The following is a 23535-nucleotide window of genomic DNA, read 5'->3' as shown; positions in this document are numbered from 1 at the left end:
GGATTAGCTGTGCTCCTATTGGAATTAATAAAGTTATGAACTTGTTCTTTAATGTTGTTGTCTTCCGGATGCGAAAAGTTATTTTTGAATTGTTCTTCATAGACATCTGCAAATTCATTGGCAATATCTACAGGATGATAAATAACTGTGTTGTTGTTCTCAATAGGTCCAATTTTCTGGTTGGTATTTCTTAGTTTTCTGGCTAATTTTCAAATAGAATGATCTGTATGAGATAAGTTTTCTACAGAGTCGTTCCAGCTGTCTTTTTTAAATTCAAAGATAGAATGATCTGTATGAGATAAGTTTTCTACAGAGTCGTTCCAGCTGTCTTTTTTAAATTCAAAGCATAATTTTTTGACTGTGTAGTCACATCTTTTATAATTATTATGATCTCTCTGGTCTCTAGTTCTCTGCCAGATCTTCCTTAATCTGTTCTTGTTTCTAATTTCTTCTACAATATTGATGGGAAGGGAGTAGTCTTTTTTGGATGAATTTCTAGTTGCTTTATTGATGGCATCCAGAATTTTATTGTTAAATTTAGTAGTTGCTTCTTCTATTAAGTCTGGAGTAGTCATTTTAGCTGCAGCAGAGATATTGTTGTATAAGATATTAAACTAGTATATTTAAAGTCAGTCGAGTTTACTTGAGTAGGCTGTGGGGGCATATAATGCTTAATATTATTCAAAATGAACATAATGGGATTATGATCAGAGTCCAGGTCTGTGATATTGATAAGGTCTGGAATTTGAGGGATATTGCAGGTAATAAGTATGTCTATAACATAAGAGATGTGGTTATTATTAGCCGAAATGTGTGTTGGCTCTGTGGTAGCTAGAATATTGATAGGAGAGTTTTGCATATAATTATACAATCTAACTCCATTACTGTTAGTAAGTCTGGAGTGCCATGCTGGGTGTTTGCAATTTAGATCACCTGCAATGATGATAGGGTATCCCAAGTTGGAGATATAGTCAATTTCGGCAGTATTGATAATTTTTTGAGGTGGTTTGTGCACTGAAACAATTAGATATGGAGTATAATTATTGCTTTAGATTAGGCAGGCACAAGCTTCTATTGTAGAAAAATTTGGCAGAAGATATTCAGTATGTTTGACAGAATTTTTTACAATGATAGCTGTACCTCCTCCACTTTTGTGCATTTTATCATTTCTATAGACTCCATAATTTGCAACTTTGAATTTTTTATTGGGCTTGAGATGTTTCATTGAGTAACATCATATCTAGGTTGTTTTCAAACAAAAATTTAGTATTTTGTAAATGCTGCCTTAGTAAACCATCACAATTGTAGAAAATTATCTTGGTGTAGTTTAGTCTATTAAAATTTGAATAATTTTGGAAATTGTTTGTATTAGTCATTATTGATATTTTTGTAGATCCTGAGTGCTTCAAATCCTACAGTCATTTTGTCAGTGACAAATTTAGCATTACAGAAGTCATCATAAAGATCATATATTGAAGCCATGAAAGCTATGAATTTGTCTAGGTTTTCCCCTGTACGTTCATGCCTGTTATTTATATTTTTTCTCGGGATTGTTCCTTTTTGGCATTAGAATTGGAATTTTTGATGGGGTTTATTTTATTTTAAACTTCAGTTGCAAATGAGTTAGTGTTTTCAGATTGGTTAGCAGTATCACGTGACCTGTCATAACTTTTTTGAGAGTTTTCTGAGGTAGCATTGCTTTGAATATTTTCCATTTCAGAATATTTAATATTTTTTTATTTCTTCATTGTGGTTATCGTTACTATTTAGATTTCCTGGTCTGCGTGGGCAAGAGATAGAGGATGCTAGGTGCGGTCCCAGGCATAGGATTTTGGGTGCCCTTAAAAGAGCAGAGATGGGATCTGTGATTTTCAGCACATCTTACAAAGAACAGACACTATAGTACCATATGATTCCTGCCGCGCCTGAACACAGCGAGGTGTATTATGACACGCTCGCTGTGTATGATTGTATCGTTGACAGTTATAACACTGGGTAGGCCCAGGTTTAGATTTGTATTTAATAATGCGGACCCATAGTCTTATGATTTTTTCGAGGACTATGGGTCCGCATTATTAAATACAAATCTAAACCTGGGCCTACCCGGCGGTACAACTGTCAACGATACAATCATAGTGATAATTTTTCGCGTTTTCACTCTTCTCATTTAAAGCATAGTTGCTGCAGTGGACGATTTTTCACCAAATATAAACAAATATTTCACTTCTTTTCTCATGATTCACTCTTCCACACATGCAGATGCAACTTTTAAATAATTTAAGGGGCGTTTTTTTAACATTTTGTGTGTTGCCTTTATTTATTAAATATCGTGTTCTTCGCACTTAAACCATAAAATTCAGTTCAACAGCAATATCCAAAATAATTTTAAAATCAGCATATTTTTAGAATTTCCAAAACACAGTCTCGTGTGCTGGAGTGTTTTTTTTTTTTTTTTTTTTTTGTTTTGTTGTTGTTGCCAATTCTCGCTTTGAAATCGTTGAGTTTCTTAATCAAAAAACTCATAAATGTTTTACAAAATATGAAACAGATAATAAAGCAAATTCCAGATTCCCAATTTGGGCTTCCAGTTGCCTATATTCGGATGGAGACGTGCGTTATTCAAAATTGGATGGCACTACGTACCGTTGTTTTATCACAATGCGAGAAACAAGCATACATTTATGCAGATTCTTCACTATTTAATTTCTTTAAATATAATACAGGGCTCTAATATTTGGTGGGAACAATATAAAAAGTGATTCGCCGTTTATAGTGAATAAACGCAAAATATAAAAACGAAACTAACAACCCTTCTTAGCTAACGCCCTTTGGGCTAAAAATGTGTTTATCTGTAGGAATAAGCGCGTTTGAATAGAGTAAGTAAAAAAAAAAAAAAATAAAAAAAAAGTTCAGATTTTAATGATTGCCCAGATGGACTATTTTAAAGTTAATATTTTTTAACAGTAGGAATTATCGATCGAGATGTCCATGGATAACATGGGGACGTTATGTATCTTCTCTATATTTAAAAAATGACAAGGTGTGGAAAGTAATTCTATAAAAGTACTGAATGTTTTTTATTATATATATCATGAACGAAATATGCTTATTTTTTTAAATAAGTCGGATTAAAAAGGGAGGAAAATAATATTTCTCTTAAACAGTTTAGTTTGTTCATGAATAATAGATAGATTAAATATGAAATAAGAATGTCACGTTTGCGAACGGGAACAGACTCGAAATAAATAGAAACGACGCAAAATCTCTTTTCGAGACCAATAGCCCTTTTAAGTAAAAAAAGAGAAAGGTAACTGGGTACAGGACATTTAGTAATTAAAAATTCAACTATTATTAAAAAAAATGTTTTTTGTAGGTAATACTGTATTAAATCTTTTACGATGAAATTGATAAAACTAATAAAGGATGAAATTAAACAAAACTAATAAAGGAATTAGTTATTTTGTGTATTTAAGTATTTTGTTTATTTTATTTATTTTATCGTTGGAAAATTAAAGTTAAAAATGTCTTGGAACATTGCGGTAATAGGTATGATAAAGAACCAGTTCTGATAGGCTTTTCTTGTAAAACAGCTGGAAGAATTTTAAACTTTTGAAAATATAAGGTTCTAGTTTTTCTTTGTTAAAATGCGTCGAAAAAATTCTGAGATATTTTTTTGACGAGAGAAAATATACAACTTGCTTTTTATAATCGTGGAAAATTGAAGAGAAAAATAAGTGTAAAGTAAGCGTGCATGAAATCTACTAATTCAAAATATTTACTTCGAAATACAGCAGAAATTTTTTTTAAAAAAATAAATTGCGAACAAAGCGTCCAAGGCATTTCAATAGCCGTGGAAGCTGGATCATTAAAAATAATATTAGTAATCTTTTAAAACGATAGCAGTTAAACTGAACGAATATTTAGAAAATCCGCTAATTAAGAAACCGTTGGGCCTATTTTAAGAAAAAATAATTTTCATGACCAAATAACTTGAAATAACCATTTCTCGTTGAAGCGAATTGAAAGGCAAATTTACACTTCGTTAAGATGTTTTGAAAACCTTCAAGGTTCTTCGTATTCAGTCAAATTGTAGGATTTTATGGTAAAATTAACCGGTTATGATTTGAAATTTTACTATTAATCTTTATCAAAATGAAACTTGATGATTATTTAAGTTGATGTTTTGAATGTTTCAGAATTAGAGCTCGCTTACAGTTACATATTATCGCCAGCTCTGCCAGAATTTAATCCGGCTTTAGATATTTTGCTAGCCGACTTTTGAAAAAGCGCGCCGTTATTTACTTAAGTAAACTATTTTGTGTGTAGTATCAGCCTTCTTTACTTGAATTTAAACGCTCAGTTCTATGTTATTTTAAGTACCGGAGGTGGTAGAGTTTCATCTGTACACAAGCAGTGCCTCCTGTTAGTTTCAACAGTTCAATAAAAACGTTATTGCCTTAAAAAAAAAAAAAAAAAACTTTAAAAAAGACCTTTTTAAGAAACCTTAAAAAAATTTCTGTCATTTGAATTCAAGCTGGAGCGGTAACTTATTGTCATTATAATAGGATCTGGGATAGGTCTTACAAGTTTGTTATTGTCTTACAAGTGAAGCTTTTCACATTGAGTTAACATAAGCTTCTATGTAAGTAAAACCCTATGATATTTGTAGGTAAAAATGAAGTCAGCATTTTTGGGAGTGATAGAAATCGAATGGTGTGAGGTATGGAAAAAAAACCCCATATTGAACTTCAAATGAAAATTTTACATTTATAAGGTATTTCTCCCGCCTTCCTAGCGTGCCTTCGTGGTGTAGTGGTTCTGCACGCTGGGCCGGTATTCCAGACGTCTGTGGTTCGATTCCCGGCGAAGGCATTGCTCATTTTTCATCTTGCCTGCTTCCAAAAATGCCTAATGTTTCTACAGTGGCGCCGGAACTAAAAGGGTGTTGGATGAGGATTCTCCACACCCAGGATTTGGCGATTGGGCCCTCCAAAAACCCCAGTCGCCCTTAAAAAGGGAGTGTATAAGGTATTTCTCCCAGCTTCCTAGCTTGCCTTCGTGGTGTAGTGGTTCTGCACGCTGGGCCGATATTCCAGAGGTCCTGGTTCGATTCCCGGCGAAGGCGATTGCTCATTTTTTATCTCTCCGGCTTCCAAGAAATACCTAATGTCTCTACAGGTTAGGTTATAAATATGGTAAAGCGCACTTGTCCAAGGGGAGAGATGCCTTCATTGAGGATATTGTAAGGTAAACTGGCTCGATATGCGCATGGAGTTCAGGATTTACGCCAGCAAAATGCTCTATCTACCGATTAAAAAGAGTCCTGTACCACCTTAGCGCGCGATTTCCGCGAGCGTATTCTATTATAAAATTTGCTTATTTTGGTCCCTTTGTACACTGCGCAAATAAATAAATAAATAAAAATACAAGGACAATTCTAAATCTCCCATTCTACTGGGCCTATTGACGAAATTCAAACTGTATTTTTCATGTCTCGAAAGTGCGACTTATGATATATATTAGATAGAAATGGGAGCTTTAGAACTGTCTCTTTTTTTTTTCCCAGTGTACATATTTATTTTACTCCCTTTTTACCAGGAATACATACCATATTCCCGCGCATAACAGGCACCTGTAATTTCAAATTGCATTTTTTAATTTTTAGGTATATTCGCTGCATAACGGTGTAGAGTTCTTGGGATTTTTGAAGGAGACATGAAAAATGAGCAGTGCCCTCTCCCGGAGACGTAGCTAAGGTTTTGAGCGCTCGGGGACAACTGAAGATTTTGCGCCCATTTCTGTGTGCAAGAATGGAAAACATTTCATTTTAAAATTCGGTAACATCAATTTGGCGCTCCCTCGTTGCTGCGCCCGGTGACAGATGTCTCCCGCCACTGCCGTCGCCGGGACTCGAACCTGGACCTCTAGATTACGCACCCAGTTGCTAATATACTTCATACTACAAAAGGAAAAAAAAAAAAATGACATCGTATGTTAATTAGCACAAGACACAAAATGTGTTCTAAACCAATGTTTCTCAACCGCCGGTCCGCAAAAAAATATTTGCCGTCCGCGAAATATCCAGCTATGTGTCCAAAAATTGTGCCAATGGGTCGAATTATTAAACTTACCGGTCCGCTAGAACGTACCGAAATATTTTACCGGTCTTTGGAGTAAATCTAGTAGAGAAACACTGTTCTAAACTACAGATAGATATTATTTTTATTATCTTTTTACTTCTGCAAATAAATCTTTCCTTCTACGTAAATTAGGTTTAGAAATTCGATGAATTTGAACAGGCTAGTCTATTGAACATGAAATTAATGGTATATGTCTTTAAACAAATTTTATTCAGCGAAATTTTCTGCAAAAATTTGCATTAAGATCATGTTTATTATATTCATACAAGTGTTTGTGGCTGTAATATCCCAGCTTTACTTCTTGAAAATCGTTAATCGCTCTTTACAATTCAGATGATTTTTTTTTTCATTTAATTCGCATTTGAGAAAAGTTAATTTTTTAAGAGAAGAACTCGGTCTATCTCAAATAATTTATGATAGAAATCTAAACTATAATCACATAACTGAAAACTATTACAAAAAAAAAAAAAAAAAAAAAAAAAAAAAAAAAAAAAAATTTCCAGCGCACGAGACTGTCTATCGGAAATTCCAACAATATGCTCTTTAAAACATTTTGTGATACTGCTATTGAACAGATTTTTATGGTTTAAGTAAGAACATGATATTTAATAAAGAATAAAGGTAACACACAAAACGTTAAAAACGCCCCTCTGGACGTAATATAAAAATCTGTGTTTTTTTTTTTTTTTTTTTTTTTTTTTTTTTGATCCCAAAGGGCGTTAGCCCAGAAGGGCTATTAATTTCGTTTGGCATTTTGCGTCGAAAACTTTAAATGTTCGTTTGACTTTTCAAATTTTTGGCACCAAATATTATCACCCTGCGTTACATTTAAATAAATTATATAATAAAGAATTTACATAAATGTGTGTATGTTTCTCGCTCTGTCTTCAAACAACGGTACCTAGAGCCATCTAATTTTGAATAAGGTAATCCTCCCTCGAATATGGGCATCTAGAAGCCCTAATTTGGGATTTAGAATTCATTTTATTATCGATTTCATATTTTACAACACTTTAACGAATTTTTGATTAATAACTGAACGATATCAAAGCGAGCAATGGCAACACTATAGGGAGAGGGGGGAGCACTTTCATCTCCAGCGCGCGAGACTGTGTATCGGAAATTCTAAAGATATGCTCATTTTAAAATTATTTTGCGTTATTGTTGTTGAATTTATGGTTTAAGTGCGAAGAAAATTTATTTAATAAATAACGGTGACACACAAAACTTTAAAAAAGCGCACCTTAGGGCGTAATGTAAAATCTAAAAGCTTTCAGATTTATAATTAAAAAAAACATCTTTTTTCCCATAAATATTTTTGTTTGCCTGATTCCTAGAAATAAAATCAGGAGTAATAATCACTCTTACTTGGAAATTCTGTTTTCCTTTTACGAAATCGTTTACATTTATCTTATCTAAAAACAATAAATTGTAATTTAAAAAGTTAAACGTTATTGATGCTACAGATTTTCAAATAGTTTTATAAGGTAAAAGCTCCGTTAAAAAGGATGATGTCAAACAGAATGTAATTGTTTAGTTCATTAAAATCACCGCACTTAGCGTTATTTATTCTCAAGAACTAATAAATTTAGAAAATATTTTAGGAATATAATGATAACAAATTGCCATTTCCTTTATCAGACTGGAGTGAAAAACAAAAAAAAAAGTTCTAGAAATACAATTTTGGAACACGTTGTTTATGTTCAGAGGCTATATTCTCTCGTCAATGTATAAGGCTTAAATGCTTCTGATGAAGTAAAACATGTTAGAGTATTAATAATAAAATACTGTGTAAGAATTTTTTGCAAGCCCTTTTTACTTCCTTGTACGAAGTAAAAAGGAAGTATTGTAATCGCGAAAAGTTTCAGGCAGCATATTTCAACGAAAATATCCATTTTGACCGCTATCGAATGCAATTTAACGATGTTTTTGCGCGATATCTGTACGTGAGGACAGAATAAAATACTCTTTTCCTTCAAAAAAATTATAAAACTGCTTTAAAATTAATTCTAAAGAGAATTTTTCGTCGCGTCTGTACGAACGTATGTACGTACGTGCATGCGTACGTACGTATCTCGCATAACTCAAAAACGAGTAGCCTCAGAACGTTGAAATCTTGTATATAGGACTGCTATAACATTTAGATGTGCACCTCGTATTTTGGTGCAATCGGCCGCACCAAACGTATATTTATATATATATCCACTATGTTACCCGGCTCAGTAATCTCAGTTTCTTTACTCTTATATGTTTGTAAATTGTACATTTTTTGCTTTAAAAATAATTGAATTATGTTGTTTTTATCTTCCGGTTAAGGATTTTATGCCTTTAGTAAATCTGTGTGCAATATTTTTAGAATTATCAGCAATTTTAAAGTTGTTTAATTGCCGCTAAGCCTGTTTTAATGGCGGCCATTGATCTTTACATTTGAAACAGGAGACTAGTGGATTTGTTGCCAATCTAGAGGAACTTAGCTTCGCAACAACAAAGATAACGCATTCATTTATTATTGCCAATTAAATCAGGCTTAATTCTTTCTGGAATTTTTTCGAGGAAATAAGCGTTTAAAATTTACTTCGTAATTTTTAATATAGATATTTTGAGTTTTTATGTATTTTTGCCTTCTCGCGAAGTGAGAACTGAATTAATTAAATGAGAAACACTCAATCGTCTGTGAAAAACTATTTCTTTTTTTTTTTTTTTTTTTTTTTGCTTAATTTTTTTTATACATCATTCTAGCTTTATTATAGTATTTGAATAGAACATGTGGCAACGATTAGATAATTCTATTCTTTAAATGATATAAATTTTGTGCATTATGAGTTATAATATGAACGAAATATATGAGTTAACTGTTATATAATTATTGGATTATATAACAGTTAACTTAGTTTCCGTTATAAAATTATTATATAAGTTAACTGTTATATAATTATTAATACTGTTAAGTGAACCTAGCGCCAGAGTGTCGCTATGGTAAACAAATACTAGAGTTAATTTTAAAGAATGCATTTATTCTATTGTGGTTTATGCGCTGTCGGCGAAGTAGATTTAATTCAATCCAATAAGTTTAAATGAAATGCAAGAAAAAATGCGTATAATTTAATATTCCAATACAAGGAAGTCATGGTGTACACATCAGATTTTTAATTCCGTAAGAAAGAGAGACTGTAATAAAAAATTCAGATTTTACATTACGGCCACACAGCCGTTTTTTTTTAACGTTTTGTGTGTTACCTTTATTTATTAAATATCATATTCTTCGCACTTAACCATAAAATTCAATTCAACGGCACTATCGCAAAATAATTTTTAAAATGAGCCTATCTTTAGAATTTCCGATATACAGTCTCGCGCGCTGGAGACAATTAGCCCATAGGGACTTTGTCCCTAAAGAACTATTGTTTTCGCTTTGCGATTTTGCGTTGGATCACTATAAATGTCCGTTTCACTTTTCAAACTGTTGCCACCAAATGTTAGAGACCTGCATTATATTTGAAGAAATTAAATAATGAAGAATCTGCATAAATATAAGTATGTTTTTCGCATTGTGATAAAACAACGAGACCTAGGGCCATCCAGTTTTGAATGACGTAATCCTACTGCGAATATGGACATCTGAAAGCCCAGATTTGAAATTTGTTTCATTATCGATTTCATATTTTGTAAAACTTTTACGAATTTGATTAACAAACTCTACGATTTCAAAGCGAGCAATGGCAACGTTGTACAGGGAAAGAAAAGAAAAGAAAAAAAAAAAAAAAATAAAATAAAATATATATATATATACACAGTAAGACCCCGCTTAACGCTGTTTCGGTTTAGCGCTCTTATTTCAACCCGGGGATTCCACGAAATCGCTCGCAGCATAAGGGGATTCCCCGAAATATTATGCAGCGATAGGTTTCAAATACACATCCGAAAGAGTGTACTTGTATTTCTTGTTTGGTGCGGTATTGTACAGACATATTTTTATTATTGAAAACATTTGTTGACATTATTGTAAGTATTAATTTACATATTTAATACTATATTACAGTGTCAAATATTTTGATCTTTAGTTTTTTACTATGGGTGATAATGAAAAAGAAAAGAAAGCAACCAGAAAAAGCATTTCACTCAAAACTAAAATGGAAGTGATTAGAAGATTAGATTCTGGTGAACGTCAAACTCTAATTAGTGCTTCATTGAATTTGCCAAGTTCAACAATAAGGACCATCATGAAGAATAAAGAAAAAATACTGTCATCGGCAACTGCAACTACGTCAAGCTCTGCAACTAAAATTACCCGTTCTAGAAATAATATCATAGAGGAAATGGAAAAACGACTGTCTATATGGATTGACGACGAAATTGACCGCAATATGCCATTAAGCCAATCTATCATAATGGAAAAAGCTAGAAGAATTTTTTATTACATTCAGGCTGAGACAATTGACAAAAGTGAAACTTTCGTTGCTAGTCGAAGATGGTTTAATAGATTTAAACATCGAAATAACCTTCACAACATAAAGATTACAGGAGAAGCAGCAAGTGGTGATACAAAAGCGGCGGCTGAATTTCCAGCGATATTAAAAAAAAAATAATTGAAGAAGGAAACTATCCTCCAGAATTGGTTTTTAATGTTGATGAAACAGGCTTGTTTTGGAAAAGAATGCCGAAACGAACATTTCTATCCCGTGAAGAGAAACGGGCACCAGGATTTAAAGCTGCAAAAGATCGCTTAACCCTTCTACTAGGTGGTAACGCAAGCGGAGATTTTAAATTAAAACCATTACTAATTTACCATTCCAAAAACCCAAGAGCGATGAAAGGCATATCTAAATCAACTTTACTTGTAATTTGGGAGTCTAATAAAAAATCATGGATAACTGCGAAAATTTTCCAGGATTGGTTCACTGAACATTTCTGCCCGTCTGTTAAACGTTATTGCAAAATTAAAAAACTTGAACAAAAAGCACTTCTGTTAATTGATAATGCTCCAAGCCACCCAACAAATTTATCAGACTTAACAACATGCATTCCAGTCGAAGTGGTTTTCTTGCCGCCTAACACAACTGCCTTAATTCAACCAATGGACCAAGGCGTTATATCAAATTTTAAGGCTTATTACTTGCGGCGAACCTTTAAAAGCAAATGTTTGAAAAAACAGACGGAGAAGAGAACCAGTCCATAAGAGAATTTTGGAAAAACTACAACATCGTGGATGCTGTAGAAAACATAGGCCTTTCTTGGAATGAGGTAACAGAAAGATCTTTGAAAGGAGTATGGAAGAATATTTGGCCGGATTTAAGTAAGAGCGATGACGTTGGACACTCTGTCGATGTGGATGAAATAGTGGAAGAGATAGTGAAATTAACGAAGCAAACCGGTTTTGAAGGGGTAAATGTGGAAGATGTCGTAGAAATAATTCAAGAAGCAGCGGCTAGTCTTTCTAATGATGAGCTCAAAGAATTAACTGAACAAGAAGAAAACAAAAATGTTGACAGCAGTGATTCAGAAGAAGAGCAAAAAGAACTTTCGATGGCGTTTGTAAAAAGGAGTTTGTCTACCATAACTGAAATAATGGATCAATTCATTGAAAATGATCCGAATTTTGACAGGAGCTCAAAAGTAAGGCGTGGTGTTAGAGATGCTCTATCCGTTTATGAAGAACTTTTAAGAGAACAATGCAAAAGAAAAAAGCAAACAACATTAGATGCTTTTGTCACAAAAAGGCAGAACACTGAAAACGCGGAAGGCTAACTAAATATGACTGACTGAGAATTTTATTTGTTTTTTTTTAAGAATATTCGTTTTGTTATTTATATTTTGTTTTTATTTTTGCAAGAAATAATAATGTGGTATTAATTTGGGCTTTAAGAAATAAATGTTTGGTTTTATTTTTATTAAAAAAAAACATACTTTTTAAATTTAATACCTAACCAATTTCCTAGCCATCTTCCCCTAACCCCAATATTTACATGTAAAGATAGCCTCGTTTAGCGTTGTTTCGCATTACGCTCTACTTTGATGGAACGTATCCCCCGCGTTAAGCGGGGTCTTACTGTATTTTTTATCCTGCAGTTGTTTCTTATCCTTAGTTAAAATTGCTCTTCTTGACCGAAAGAGAAATTCACCCCACCTCATAAATTATTCACTTCCGAGGTTGGGAAACACAAAGCTTGGACCCACATAAGCTTTGTTTTTCCCGACGTAGTTAGTTTTTACAGAAGATTCGCTGCTTCTGACGTAAAAGGAGGTGCATCACTAGTTTTCCGCTGATACCATCACTGACCAGAGTTTTCTGCAGATTATGCTCTTCCAGCGTAGTAAATCTTCAAGGAAAACTCAAATTTTAAATTCTCAGAATTTTTTTTTTTTCAGGTGTACAGGAATATTAATTAAAAATACTGATAAAAGTGTTAAAATATCAAACAATAACGGCACTCTTCTGTTATCGGGACTGGATTCAGAAATGTATGTATGTGTGTGTATGTATGCATGTAAGAAATGTATGTATTCAGAAATGTATGTGTGTGTATGTAATATATATACGTCCATACATACTATGTATGTATGTATGTATGTATGGACGTATATATGTTAGAGTTGCCACGCTACCTGCAAAATCGGGAAAACCGGAAAAAGTCAGGGCATTCGAAAATTGACCAAAAAAGTCGGGGAAAAGTCAGGGAATTTAAATATTTTAGTCAAAATCGGGAAAAGTCAGGGAATGTCATACGGCCCAAGGCCCAAGGCGTTTGACTTCCGGAGTACCTTCGCAACTTAATGCAATTACCTCCACAACTTCGATAAGGAAAACTGAGTTGAATAAGAAAAAGCAATGGCTAAAGAAAAATGAACAAACCGTTAAGGGTTTACTATGAAAGAAATGAATAAGGAGTCCGCGCAAGGGACGAGTAATTCTCTCTGCTTTCAACTTGTAATCCAAGATTGAAAGAGAGAGAGGTGTTGATTGAGGCGAATTCCAGAACGCATTGCATTAATGGAATCGGAAAGGTTGGAAGAGAACAGCCGGGAAACATGTTGTTCCAGGGCTTGGGAAAGGTAATATTAGGTAATACGGACAGCCGCAGTGATGGCTGATGCCTTGGGGATGAGCGGGGGGGGGGAAGAGTCTTGCGACTAAACTGGAATCCAGGGAAGAAGGAGCGAAGAGGCATGGAGGTAGGAAAGGAACTTCCTACCTCCATGCGAAGAGGAGGGAGGGGATAGCCTATTCAGGAAGGCGAAAAGTTCTCCGACCGCCCGTGGCGAGTAGAGAATGGGAGCAACTTTTCGAGCGGAAGAGAACCGTGAAGAAAGTTAACTGCGAAAAAGACGGAGAAATTTTTAGAAGAGGATTTAAAGGGACTGGTATTGAGCAAAAGAAGGAAAGCAGGGAAAATAAAGGAAGGATTAAAAAGAGAAATTATATTAAATTTAATTATGGAAAAGGGTCGTGAAGTGATGAAATGCAAGCTTGTAATACCTGTGAAAAAATAAGGAATTGGAACTTAAATTTAAGTAAAAGGTGGTCTGCAGGAATGATTAAATTAAAGATAATTTATTGCAGGATTATTTAAGTCTCAAATTTAACGAAATTTTACTAGAAGTTAAATTAGTTTAATAAGTTGATGTTTAATATTGCTTATTTTTAAAGTTAACTTTAATGCTATAAGTCTGGTCCGTGAAAAATGAAAAGGTGAGGTCCTGATAAATGGGGGGAGGTCATGTTTAGTGGTACAGGTGTAGGTCGCGATGAACGAGGCCAGATTAGATCCGGCGGGCAGTGATGTAAAAAGGAGAGTTAGTTAAGGGTCACCGGGTTAGGCCCGTGAAGTGCTGGTTAAAGTTTAAAGTTTAAGATTAGAAAGAATTCCTAGTCAAGCAAGCACCTCCGCTTTGGCTTCCTAGGAAAGATGTTAAATGTTCTATCAAGAACGCTCTTAGGTCGCTTAGCAGAGCTGGGCTCTGCTGGATTATAGGCAGGAAGTGAATGCAAGACTGGGTTTTCAATCTGAGAAAGTCTATTGAAAAACTTGGCCGAATTTTGCCGAAAAAAGGCATCTAGGGGTAAAATTTTGAGATCGTTATGGAGCACTTCATTCCGGACGAAATAATGAGCATTGGTGAGTATGCGAAGCGTGACGCTCTGGAATACTTGGAGTTTCTTTAGGTGGCTGTTGGCTGCGGTTGACCAGATGATAGCTGCATAGGTGAGGATGGGAAGGATGGTACTGCGATAAAGGAGGATCTTGTTGCTGAGAGAGAGGTTGCTGGTTCGGTTGATAAGTGACATTAGTTGGGTTCTGACAGTTCTTGCTTTGGCTATTGTATAGTTGATATGGGTACTCCAGAGCAGCTTCGCATCTAGATAAACTCCCAGATATTTATAGGAATCCACCCAGGGTATCTCCTCTTCAAATAACCTGAGTGGTTGGAGTTGACTATGGACGTTCCTCTTTCTGGAAAAGAAAACGGTGGCGGCACTTTTTGCGACGTTAATTTTGATTTTCCAGGTAATGAGCCAGGACTCCAAGTCTGTTAAATAAAGTTGAAGGTGATTGAGAGTGGCGTTAAGTGTTGGCTGCTGAGAAATGATGGCTGTGTCGTCCGCACAAAGGGCTAGATCGACACTTGGTGATTGTGGTATGTCATTTACATACAAGTTGAAGAGCGTAGCGCTAAGAATTCCTCCCTGAGGCACCCCCGCCAGGATAGGCCGAGGAGAAGAAACAGAATATTTAACTTTGACAGAAAAGGTACGATTATTGAGGTAAGAGTGCATTATGTGCACGAAATTAGCCGAAATTTCAAGTAGCATGAGCTTGAATAAAATTCCGATATGCCAACACCTGTCGAAAGCCTTTGCTACGTCTAAATAGACTATAGTTGTAGGCTTTCCACTGCGAGATCCTGTGTGAATGATTTCTACTACCCTCAGTAGCTGGGTCTGAGTTGAGTGTTTTGCGCGAAAACCGAATTGTTGAGGAATAATAATATTTCGGTTTCGGCAGAAATCATTCAGGTATCTAAGCAGTATAGCTTCGTAGATTTTACTAAGTGAAGACAGGAGGCTGATCGGTCTGTAATTTTGAGGGACTTTGGGTCCATACCAGGTTTTAGAATAGGAATGACTAAAGCATTCTTCCAGCTATTAGGATAATATTAGCATTGAGTTAATCAAAACTGCTAGGTAAAATATGAATTTAATAGGCAAATTTTTAATCATGCGATTAGAAATCCTATCAAGGCCAGGTGCTTTTGCAGGGGTGAGATTTTTGACAATTGCAGAAATCTCAATGGGTTCCTCAGAATGTGTATCTGAGGAGAGAAATTCTTCAACTTGGTGTTGGACTTCATGCGTGTGCGTTGCACAGGTATCGAACATGAGTCCAGTGTTTAATGAGAATTGTGTTTGAAGACTGTCCGCTACGCGTTCAGCCTTCTCAGTATCTGTTATTGCCATCCGGTCATTGACCGTGCTCATTAGGGGGGAATGTCATGTTTAGGTTTGCGAAGCCGTGCGCTAGCAACCCAAAGGCTATTGTCAGAAGTCTTTAAGGACTTAAGATAATTTGAGTATTTATCATCTGCGTACTTTTTAATGTCAGACTTGATCTCATTCTGGATTCTTCGCAGTTGTACTCGAAAGGATTCTAAAAGTGTGTTTTGCCAATCTCTGCGAAGACGGTTTTTAATTTTGATTTTATCCTTAATGAAGTCAGGTAATTTATAGTGATTAGGCCTGAATTTGGGTTTGGAAGCAGCCGTGAACGCACTTCCCAGGGTTTGGTTGAGCCTGTCAATGGCTAAGTCAACCTCCTGATTATCGTTAATTTTGATAGGGGGGAGAATACCATTTTCCAAAACATACCGAAAGTTGTCCCAGTTAGTCGAGACTTGCGCCGGTAAATTTTGATTGATTTTGGTAGTTTTAAGGGTGAGGTGAACCGGATAATGGTCAGAGGACAATTCCGGAATCACTTTGATCGAATAATCTAACGGAATATTTTTAAATAAAGCCAAATCAATAATGGAAGGAGCACCTAACCCCCCAGGAAACTGGTAATGGGTAGGTGAGTTCGGCGCTATAATTTAGGTACGGGCGTCCTGAGCCCAAATTTTGAGTTTATCGCCATAGTTGTTGGCATTGACACAATCCCAACTTCTATGACGGGCATTTAAGTCTCCTGCGATAATCAGGTTATTTGCTACACCACTTAATTTTCTGAGATCAGAGAGAAAGGCAGGTCCCTGTCTCGGAGGCATATAGCAGGACGCTACTGCTATTGGGGGGGGGAATTTTGAATATGAATTTGAATAATTGTCGCTTCTAGGGCCTCCAGTGGTGGCGTGGGTATTCTAGAATGCTTTAATGAGCGTTTTACATATATGCTAGTACCGCCACTAGCACGAACAGTGTCACTGATGCATACCTCTCTATCATTTCGGTAGCATAACATAATTCGCGATGTTCGCGCTAAGTCCCTCAACCAGATGTACAATCCTGTACGAGGAAGAGGTCCATGTGGTGCTCATTAATAAAATCCCGGACTTCGTGGATCTTGTTCTTTATTCCGTTGGCATTCCAGAACGAAATCAGTAGCTCTTCATCTCTATTTGGATCGTTGAACGTGCTGGTTTAGTTGAGGAGTCCAATGTAGGCCTCGTAGATAAAAAATGCTCGCTCAGGTCCGGTGGAGACTGTCCGTAGCTGAGGCAGGGCATTTCTGAAGGCTTGTAGTAAGGTTTTGTGGTCGATTCCGAACTCAGATGAGATCTGGAATACTCAACGGAGAGTGTCGGTACAGCTGCAGTCCTCAGGAGTTGGGGCTAGAGCCTGGGCCGGTGGTGCTGGCTGTGATGCAGGTCGCAGTGCCGGGGCTTGCTATGTCATACGGTGATCCTCCAAAAAGCGAGTTTTGCGCCAATGTTGGAAACGATCACTTTGTTGGCGACTTATGTATCGGATGAGTGTCATTCGGCCAGCTGGCGTAGAGCCAATTTTCGCATTGTCTTTTAGAAAGGCAAAGCAAGTTTTCGAACCGCGAGAATCCTAAAGACTCGCTTGTGCAGATTATGTTGAACTGAAGAAAATACCTTTCCATTCTCGTATGCAACAAAATCGGTTTAATCCTAATATACGGTACCATGGACTCTGATCTAATGTAAGAATGTCTATGTAAAGAAAGAAAGGTTCCATAGACGTAATGTAAATCAGTTTGCTAGAGTGTCGGTAGAAAGCGGAGGGAAAAACTCGCCAAGGGCAAAGAATGCCAAGGGGATTTGGCGACGGAACCTGACGGCCAGAATTTCCCTTTCCGCGATGCTCTTAGACTTTCGTGATAATTTATACTCGGATTTTCGTACTTTTTTTTGCTCAAAATAGCTAATCTATTAATTAATTTACTCGCACAAAAATTATTTTCTTTTCCTTTAAAGGAAATTTAAAACGATATTCGTTTTATGTACTCTTGATAAACTTGACCTTTGAATTTCGCGAGCTCCGGCGACAGATATTTCGCGCATACGGAGCTGTTTCCCTCAACGTTGAGACGGAGCCATTTCTGTTGCAGAGAAGTTTTTTTTATCTTAACAATACATATTTAGTTTATTCTAACCTCCATGTACGGTACACACAGGATTTGGTGATATTATGATGAGCAGTAACAACAGTTACCTTTTTCTGTCTCTTAGTCTCTGTTTAAGAAGATGTTGGGCAGTAAACCGGTCATTTTGGTGTTGGCGGCAGTTTTCAAAATTCTACCAAGGCCGTAGCAAAGACTAGGATTTTATCGCAAAATCTTTTAAACTTTTTTTTTTCATTTTAATAAATGCCTTATTTTTCATTTTGCAGTAAAATAAAAAATCGTAATCAGTCAGTAAAAATAGTAATCGTTTAATCTGACTATATTCGCCAAAATATCATTGATTATGGTAATTCAATTTTTAAGTAATTAACTTCATTTTAATGTTATTTATAGCATTTAATGTTTAAATCCTCTAAATTTATTTATTATTAGTTAACAATACTTTCAAATTTAGGCAAATTTCTCTGGCATAATTCTGAAACTAAAATCTAGCAGTATGATGACATACTATCACGAAATTTAATGCACATATTTTTGTTTATGTATGCTGCTAAATAAATATAAAATACCTGAATTTATTTTAAAATATCATTAAATAGATTTATTTATTTCGTTTAGCTGCAAAATGTCTGCAAAAAAACTCGTTTTTTAATCCAGATCGGGCAGATTCTAATCTCAATCTTCAGTGGAGAAAACAGCTCCTATTATAGCTATAATAGTAATTCTTTCAGGATTTTATTACATAATGCCTCTGATGCAATTGACAAACTTTTGTGTTTACAAATGGTACTATAATTAATTTACTTCTCAGCGCAGCCAACACGCACTATGCGAATAGACTGGAATTTTCTCAAAACACACCTGGAAAATCTGGAAAAGTCGGAATTTCATTCTCCTCTTTAAGAGGCATACATACTATGTATGTGCTTATATGTGTATATGTATGTGCGGACTTACAGTTAGTCAATAAAGTCTGCGTACATCAAGTAATATCAAATCCAAATTTTAAGGTGCGAAAAGGGTAGTTTCTTAAAGTTTTATTTTTTAAATATTTAGTTTCAATAAGGGACTTTGAAATTATTTAACTGTATTTTCATATCTAATAATTTATGCACACTAATTTTTAAAAGATAAGTGGCCAGAAATTAAAGCCTATAAAGTTTGCGTACAACGCGAAGGAGGCGGGGGATTTCTTATCTAACTTTTAAACTTCAAACTTGAGAATGCAAAGAAGGTTACACTTTGAAGGTCATTGTCTTCCGAAGCAAATTTCACGTTGATTGGAAGTTGCTATTTCTATTTTCTTTGACGAAAATGACAACCAATAAAGAAATTCCTTTAGTTACGAGACAACTAATTATCAAATTGAGAGATGAAGGTAAAACTCTTCGTTATATTGGTAAAACCATTAGAAAACCATTTTCTAGTATGCAAAGAGTTATTCAAAACTATCTTGACACTGGTAGTCTTGCTGTAAAACCAAGATGTGGGAGACCGAAGAAGCTAACGCAGAGAGAAGAAAGAAAAATTCTTTTACGAATTAAACAAAATCCTAAACTTTCTTCTGCAAGCATTGCAAAAGACATTTTTTTAACTAGCAACAAGGAAATTTCTACTGAAACTGTACGAAAAGTGCTGCGAAAGTCCAAATATCATAGACGCAAACCTAGGTCTAAGCCATACATTTCCGAGACAAATAAAAAGAAAAGAATTGCTTTTGCCAAAACATATTTAAACTCTTCGCAGGACTTCTGGAACAAAGGAATTTGGTCAGATGAAAGTAAATTTACAATATTTAAAGTTAATGACCACCCTATTGTATGGAGAAAACCAGGAACAGAACTGAATCTGAGAAATTTAAATCCAACTGTCAAACATGGAGTTGGCGGTGTGGTAGTATGTGGTGTATGTCGTCGAAAGGAGTAGGAAATTTTCACATTATTGATAAAGTCATGGATAAGTATGTTTATCTGGATATTCTGAAGAAAAATCTACGAGACAGTGCCCGAAATTTAAACCTTTCTAATACCTTTATTTTCCAACAAGACAACGACCCGAAACATACAGCTAAAATTGTGAAGGAATATCTCCTCTATCACACTCCAAAACAGTTGCGTACTCCACCACAGTCACCAGACCTCAATCCAATCGAATATTTGTGGGCAAAATTGGAGAAATGAATTCGAAAACACAATATTACGTCGCGAAATAAGCTAATTAGTAAATTGCAGGAAGAATGGGCGAAATTTACGTCGGATGACACTGAAAAACTAGTTCAGTCAATGCCCAGACGTCTGCAAGCTGTTTTGAAGAATAAAGGATATCCTATAAAGTATTGAAGTAATGTAAAAAACTTATATTTTGCTTTTTTTTTAAAGTGTACGCAGACTTAACTGGAGGGAATTTCTGAGTTTTTTTGACAAAATATATTTTTGAAAAAATGTAAAAAGTATTACACTGATATTATTTACTTTTTATTTAAGCTTACAATTTTAGATAATAGAAGAAAAAAAAATGCAATGATTAAAATACATTTTTCTATGCTTTAAGTGTTTTTTTAATTTAAAATTTAGTCTGTATGCAGACTTTCGTGACTAACTGTATGTAGGTGCCTGTATGTGTGCGTGTATACACAGACATGCATACGTTTTTACACTGCGCGAAAAGCGGGGGGGGGAGTTCTTTATACCTTGTTCTACTGGGCCGATTGACAAAATTCAACTTGCGTTTTTCATGTCTCGAAAGCGCGACTTAGGATATGTATTAGAGTTATATATAGCATTGCTCTAACATAGGCATTTTGACACAAAATCGGACTTTTTCTGAAATAACGTACCAATTTTTTTCCCCTCTATATTTCGATTCTACGAGTTAATATTAAATTTTCTAATTTATTCTACGAGTTAATATTAAATTTTCTAATTTTTGGTGAAAAATTTATGGAGAAATTTCAAAAATCCACCTTGGAGCATATTTTTTTTTTTTTTTTTTTTTTTGTTTCTCAGTTTGAGCCAAGATTAATTCACTCAGCGAACTTCTTAATTGGTACTTACGTATTATCGCAACCAGGTTGGCGCTATTTGTAAGTTTGAGTAAAAAAGTATGAATAGAAAGAAAATGTACATTTATTAATTACAGATAATTTTTAATACAGTTTTTTATATTATTTTGTTTTAAAATATAAAATAGCAATTAAACCCTTCCGGTTTCGAATTTGAATAAGTTGCAGAATTATTTTTTCGGCGGAAATCTTTTGGCTATTGCTTTTAGCACTGATTGAAAACCGTATTCGCCATAACCATGTACACGTCGACTTATTTTTACTTAAAAAAACATCCCAGAATTGCACAAAAATGGCACTGCGCACACTGTTGACTTTATCCATGTACACTGCTATTTTCTCATAAATTACAAAAATTTGCACGAAAATGCAGGAAAATTTTGTGAATTTCCACATGCTCTTTTTACAAAACTACGTATAACACGTAGGGGTGCCGTAAGTAGGGTAGCCAAATTTGGCAATTTATGCGAATTTTGGCCTGGTTGCGATAATACGTAAGTACCTCTTAATTTATTGCAATCTATTTTCCGTTCCTTTTTTTTAATTATACAGGAGCGGGAAAAAGTCATCGTTCTTACTTTCAACTAATTTTAACAAAGTGCGTAAATGAGATTTGGCGTTATTATCGCTTATAGCAAATATGCCAAATTTCAAAACGCCCCAATGTGTAAATTCACGTATATCTTAGGAAATTCTGGATAAAAAAAACTCGAACTTTCGTAGATATGCTTAGAAATACAACTACTTTAAGATGATGGTAAAAATTTTATAGGTCAGAATTCAAAATTTGTTTCGAAAAATTGATAAAATTTGTTTAAAAATACAAATTAACAAATAAATCATAAAAAATGGGTGAATTTGATTTGGAATGAACTTAAATTTCGAAATGTGGAAGGAAAAATACAAAAAGTTTAATAAAAAAGAGATATTAATAAATATATATATTAAATTCAATTAACATGGAGGAGCTAAAATTTTGAGAGCGAATTTTTTAAAAATTCCCGTGCGAGTTTTTACAAAACTTGGCAATCTGGCATCATTTGAGTCGTAGAATCGAAATATGGAAAGAAGTAACATACTGTGGGTAAAAAAAAGTATTTGCACACCTACATTTTTGTTTGCAATTCATAAAAAGAAGAATTAAGAAATAAAAAAATTGGTATTTCCAAATCAGAATAAGTTTAATCATCCGAAACAAACAGAAAAATTACAATAATATAAATAACAATGCTTTTTTGTAACAAAATTAAAATATCTCATATCAAAAAATATTTGCACACCTGCATGAATACAAAAGAAATAAAATATATAAGCAAATTTCAAATAACTAATATTTAGTATGCATTCCTTTAGCATCTATTACTGCTTGTAATCTTGCTGGCATTGATTTAATTAAATTTTCTGTAACAGTAGGGTCAGTATTCGACCACTCTTCAATAAGGGCTTAAGAGCAGATTTGCTTGAAATCTTCCTTTTTCTTATTTTTAAATCCAAAGAATTCCACAAATTTTCCAAAGGATTTAAGTCTGGTGATTGTGGTGAAGTGGCAAGTTTTCTGGGTACATTATAAAGCAACCACATACGTGTTATACCGGCGGTGTTCTTGGGATCATTGTCTTGCTGAAAATAGTACGAATTACTGATACCAATTTTATTGCACTTTGTGGCAAATTATCTCGCAACACATCAATATAGGTTCGAGCTATCATATTCCCATCAATAAAACACAAATTACCAACTCCTTTGCTAGCCATGCACCCCCAAATCATAACATAACCTCCTCCATGTTTAACTGTAGGTAACACATTTTGGGTATGAAAAGCAGTACAAGGTTTTCTCCAAATTATTTTCCTGCCATCTGATTTAAAGATATTGAACTTACTCTCGTCGGAGAATATGACATTTTTCCAGAAATGAATTGGCTTATTGTTATATTCCTTAGCGAATTCAAGTCTCTTCAGACTATTTCGTTCAGTTATGAGAGGTTTTTTTTCCTTGGTGATCTCCCATAATGTGCTTCATGCAGGACATTTCGAACACTTTGGGCACAGGTTTGAACTCCAGATGTTGAAGCGACATCATTGGCTAAAGTAATTGCACTAACAAATGGACTTTTTGATGCTTCTCTTATGAATTTTCGCTTCATTCGCAGTGAAAGTTTCTTTGGGCGTCCAGAGCGCAAGTTATTTGATGTAGATCCTCTTTCTTTATAACGTTTTATAATATACCGAACAGTAGAGAAGCAAACATTTACTTTTTTACCTATTTCTCGATAACTTAGGCCATTTTCACGTAGAGACACAATTTTTTCTCGCAACGAAATCGGCAATTCAGATTTCTTAGGTGCCATTACAATTTGAATCGACAATCAACTGATAACGTTTCGACAACACCTAGTCGTCTTACGTACGTTATTTACTGCGGGATGACTGTCAAATAATAGCATAAAAATGCAAATTTGCTAAAGTTGAGTTGAGTGTGCAAATACTTTTTTGACATAAGCTATTTTAATATTGTTGCAAAAAATGTTTTTTTATTAATATTATTGTATTTTTTAATTAATTTATATAAATAAGCTTATTCTATTTTTAAATGCCAATTTTTGTATTTCTTAATGCATTTTCTTATAAATTGTGAACAAAAATGTATGTGTGCAAATACTTTTCGTACCCACTGTACGTATCCTAAGTCGCGCTTTCGAGACATGAAAAACGCAATTTGAATTTTGTTAATCGGCTCAGTAGAACGGCAGATA

General features: G+C 34.6%; 1 protein-coding gene, 1 long non-coding RNA gene and 1 other non-coding gene across 10 annotated transcripts in view; 2 read left to right on the top strand and 1 right to left on the bottom strand.

The window, feature by feature from the left end:
- Nucleotides 1-23535, top strand: part of LOC146994249 (charged multivesicular body protein 5-like) — a 574371-nt gene that overhangs the window by 34187 nt on the left and 516649 nt on the right. The gene's annotated exons all lie outside the window — the stretch shown is intronic.
- Nucleotides 1-23535, bottom strand: part of LOC146994250 (uncharacterized) — a 103506-nt gene that overhangs the window by 23017 nt on the left and 56954 nt on the right. The window lies entirely within an intron of this gene.
- TRNAI-GAU (transfer RNA isoleucine (anticodon GAU)) lies at nucleotides 5053-5125 on the top strand. The gene has a single exon. It is a non-coding gene; the product is annotated as a tRNA-Ile (tRNA).

This window comes from Stegodyphus dumicola, chromosome 11 (assembly GCF_044657685.1).
Source record: "Stegodyphus dumicola isolate Sdum_Otavi_A_Nest chromosome 11, ASM4465768v1".
NCBI lineage: Eukaryota > Metazoa > Arthropoda > Arachnida > Araneae > Eresidae > Stegodyphus > Stegodyphus dumicola.
This window is presented reverse-complemented; position numbering and strand designations above follow the sequence as displayed.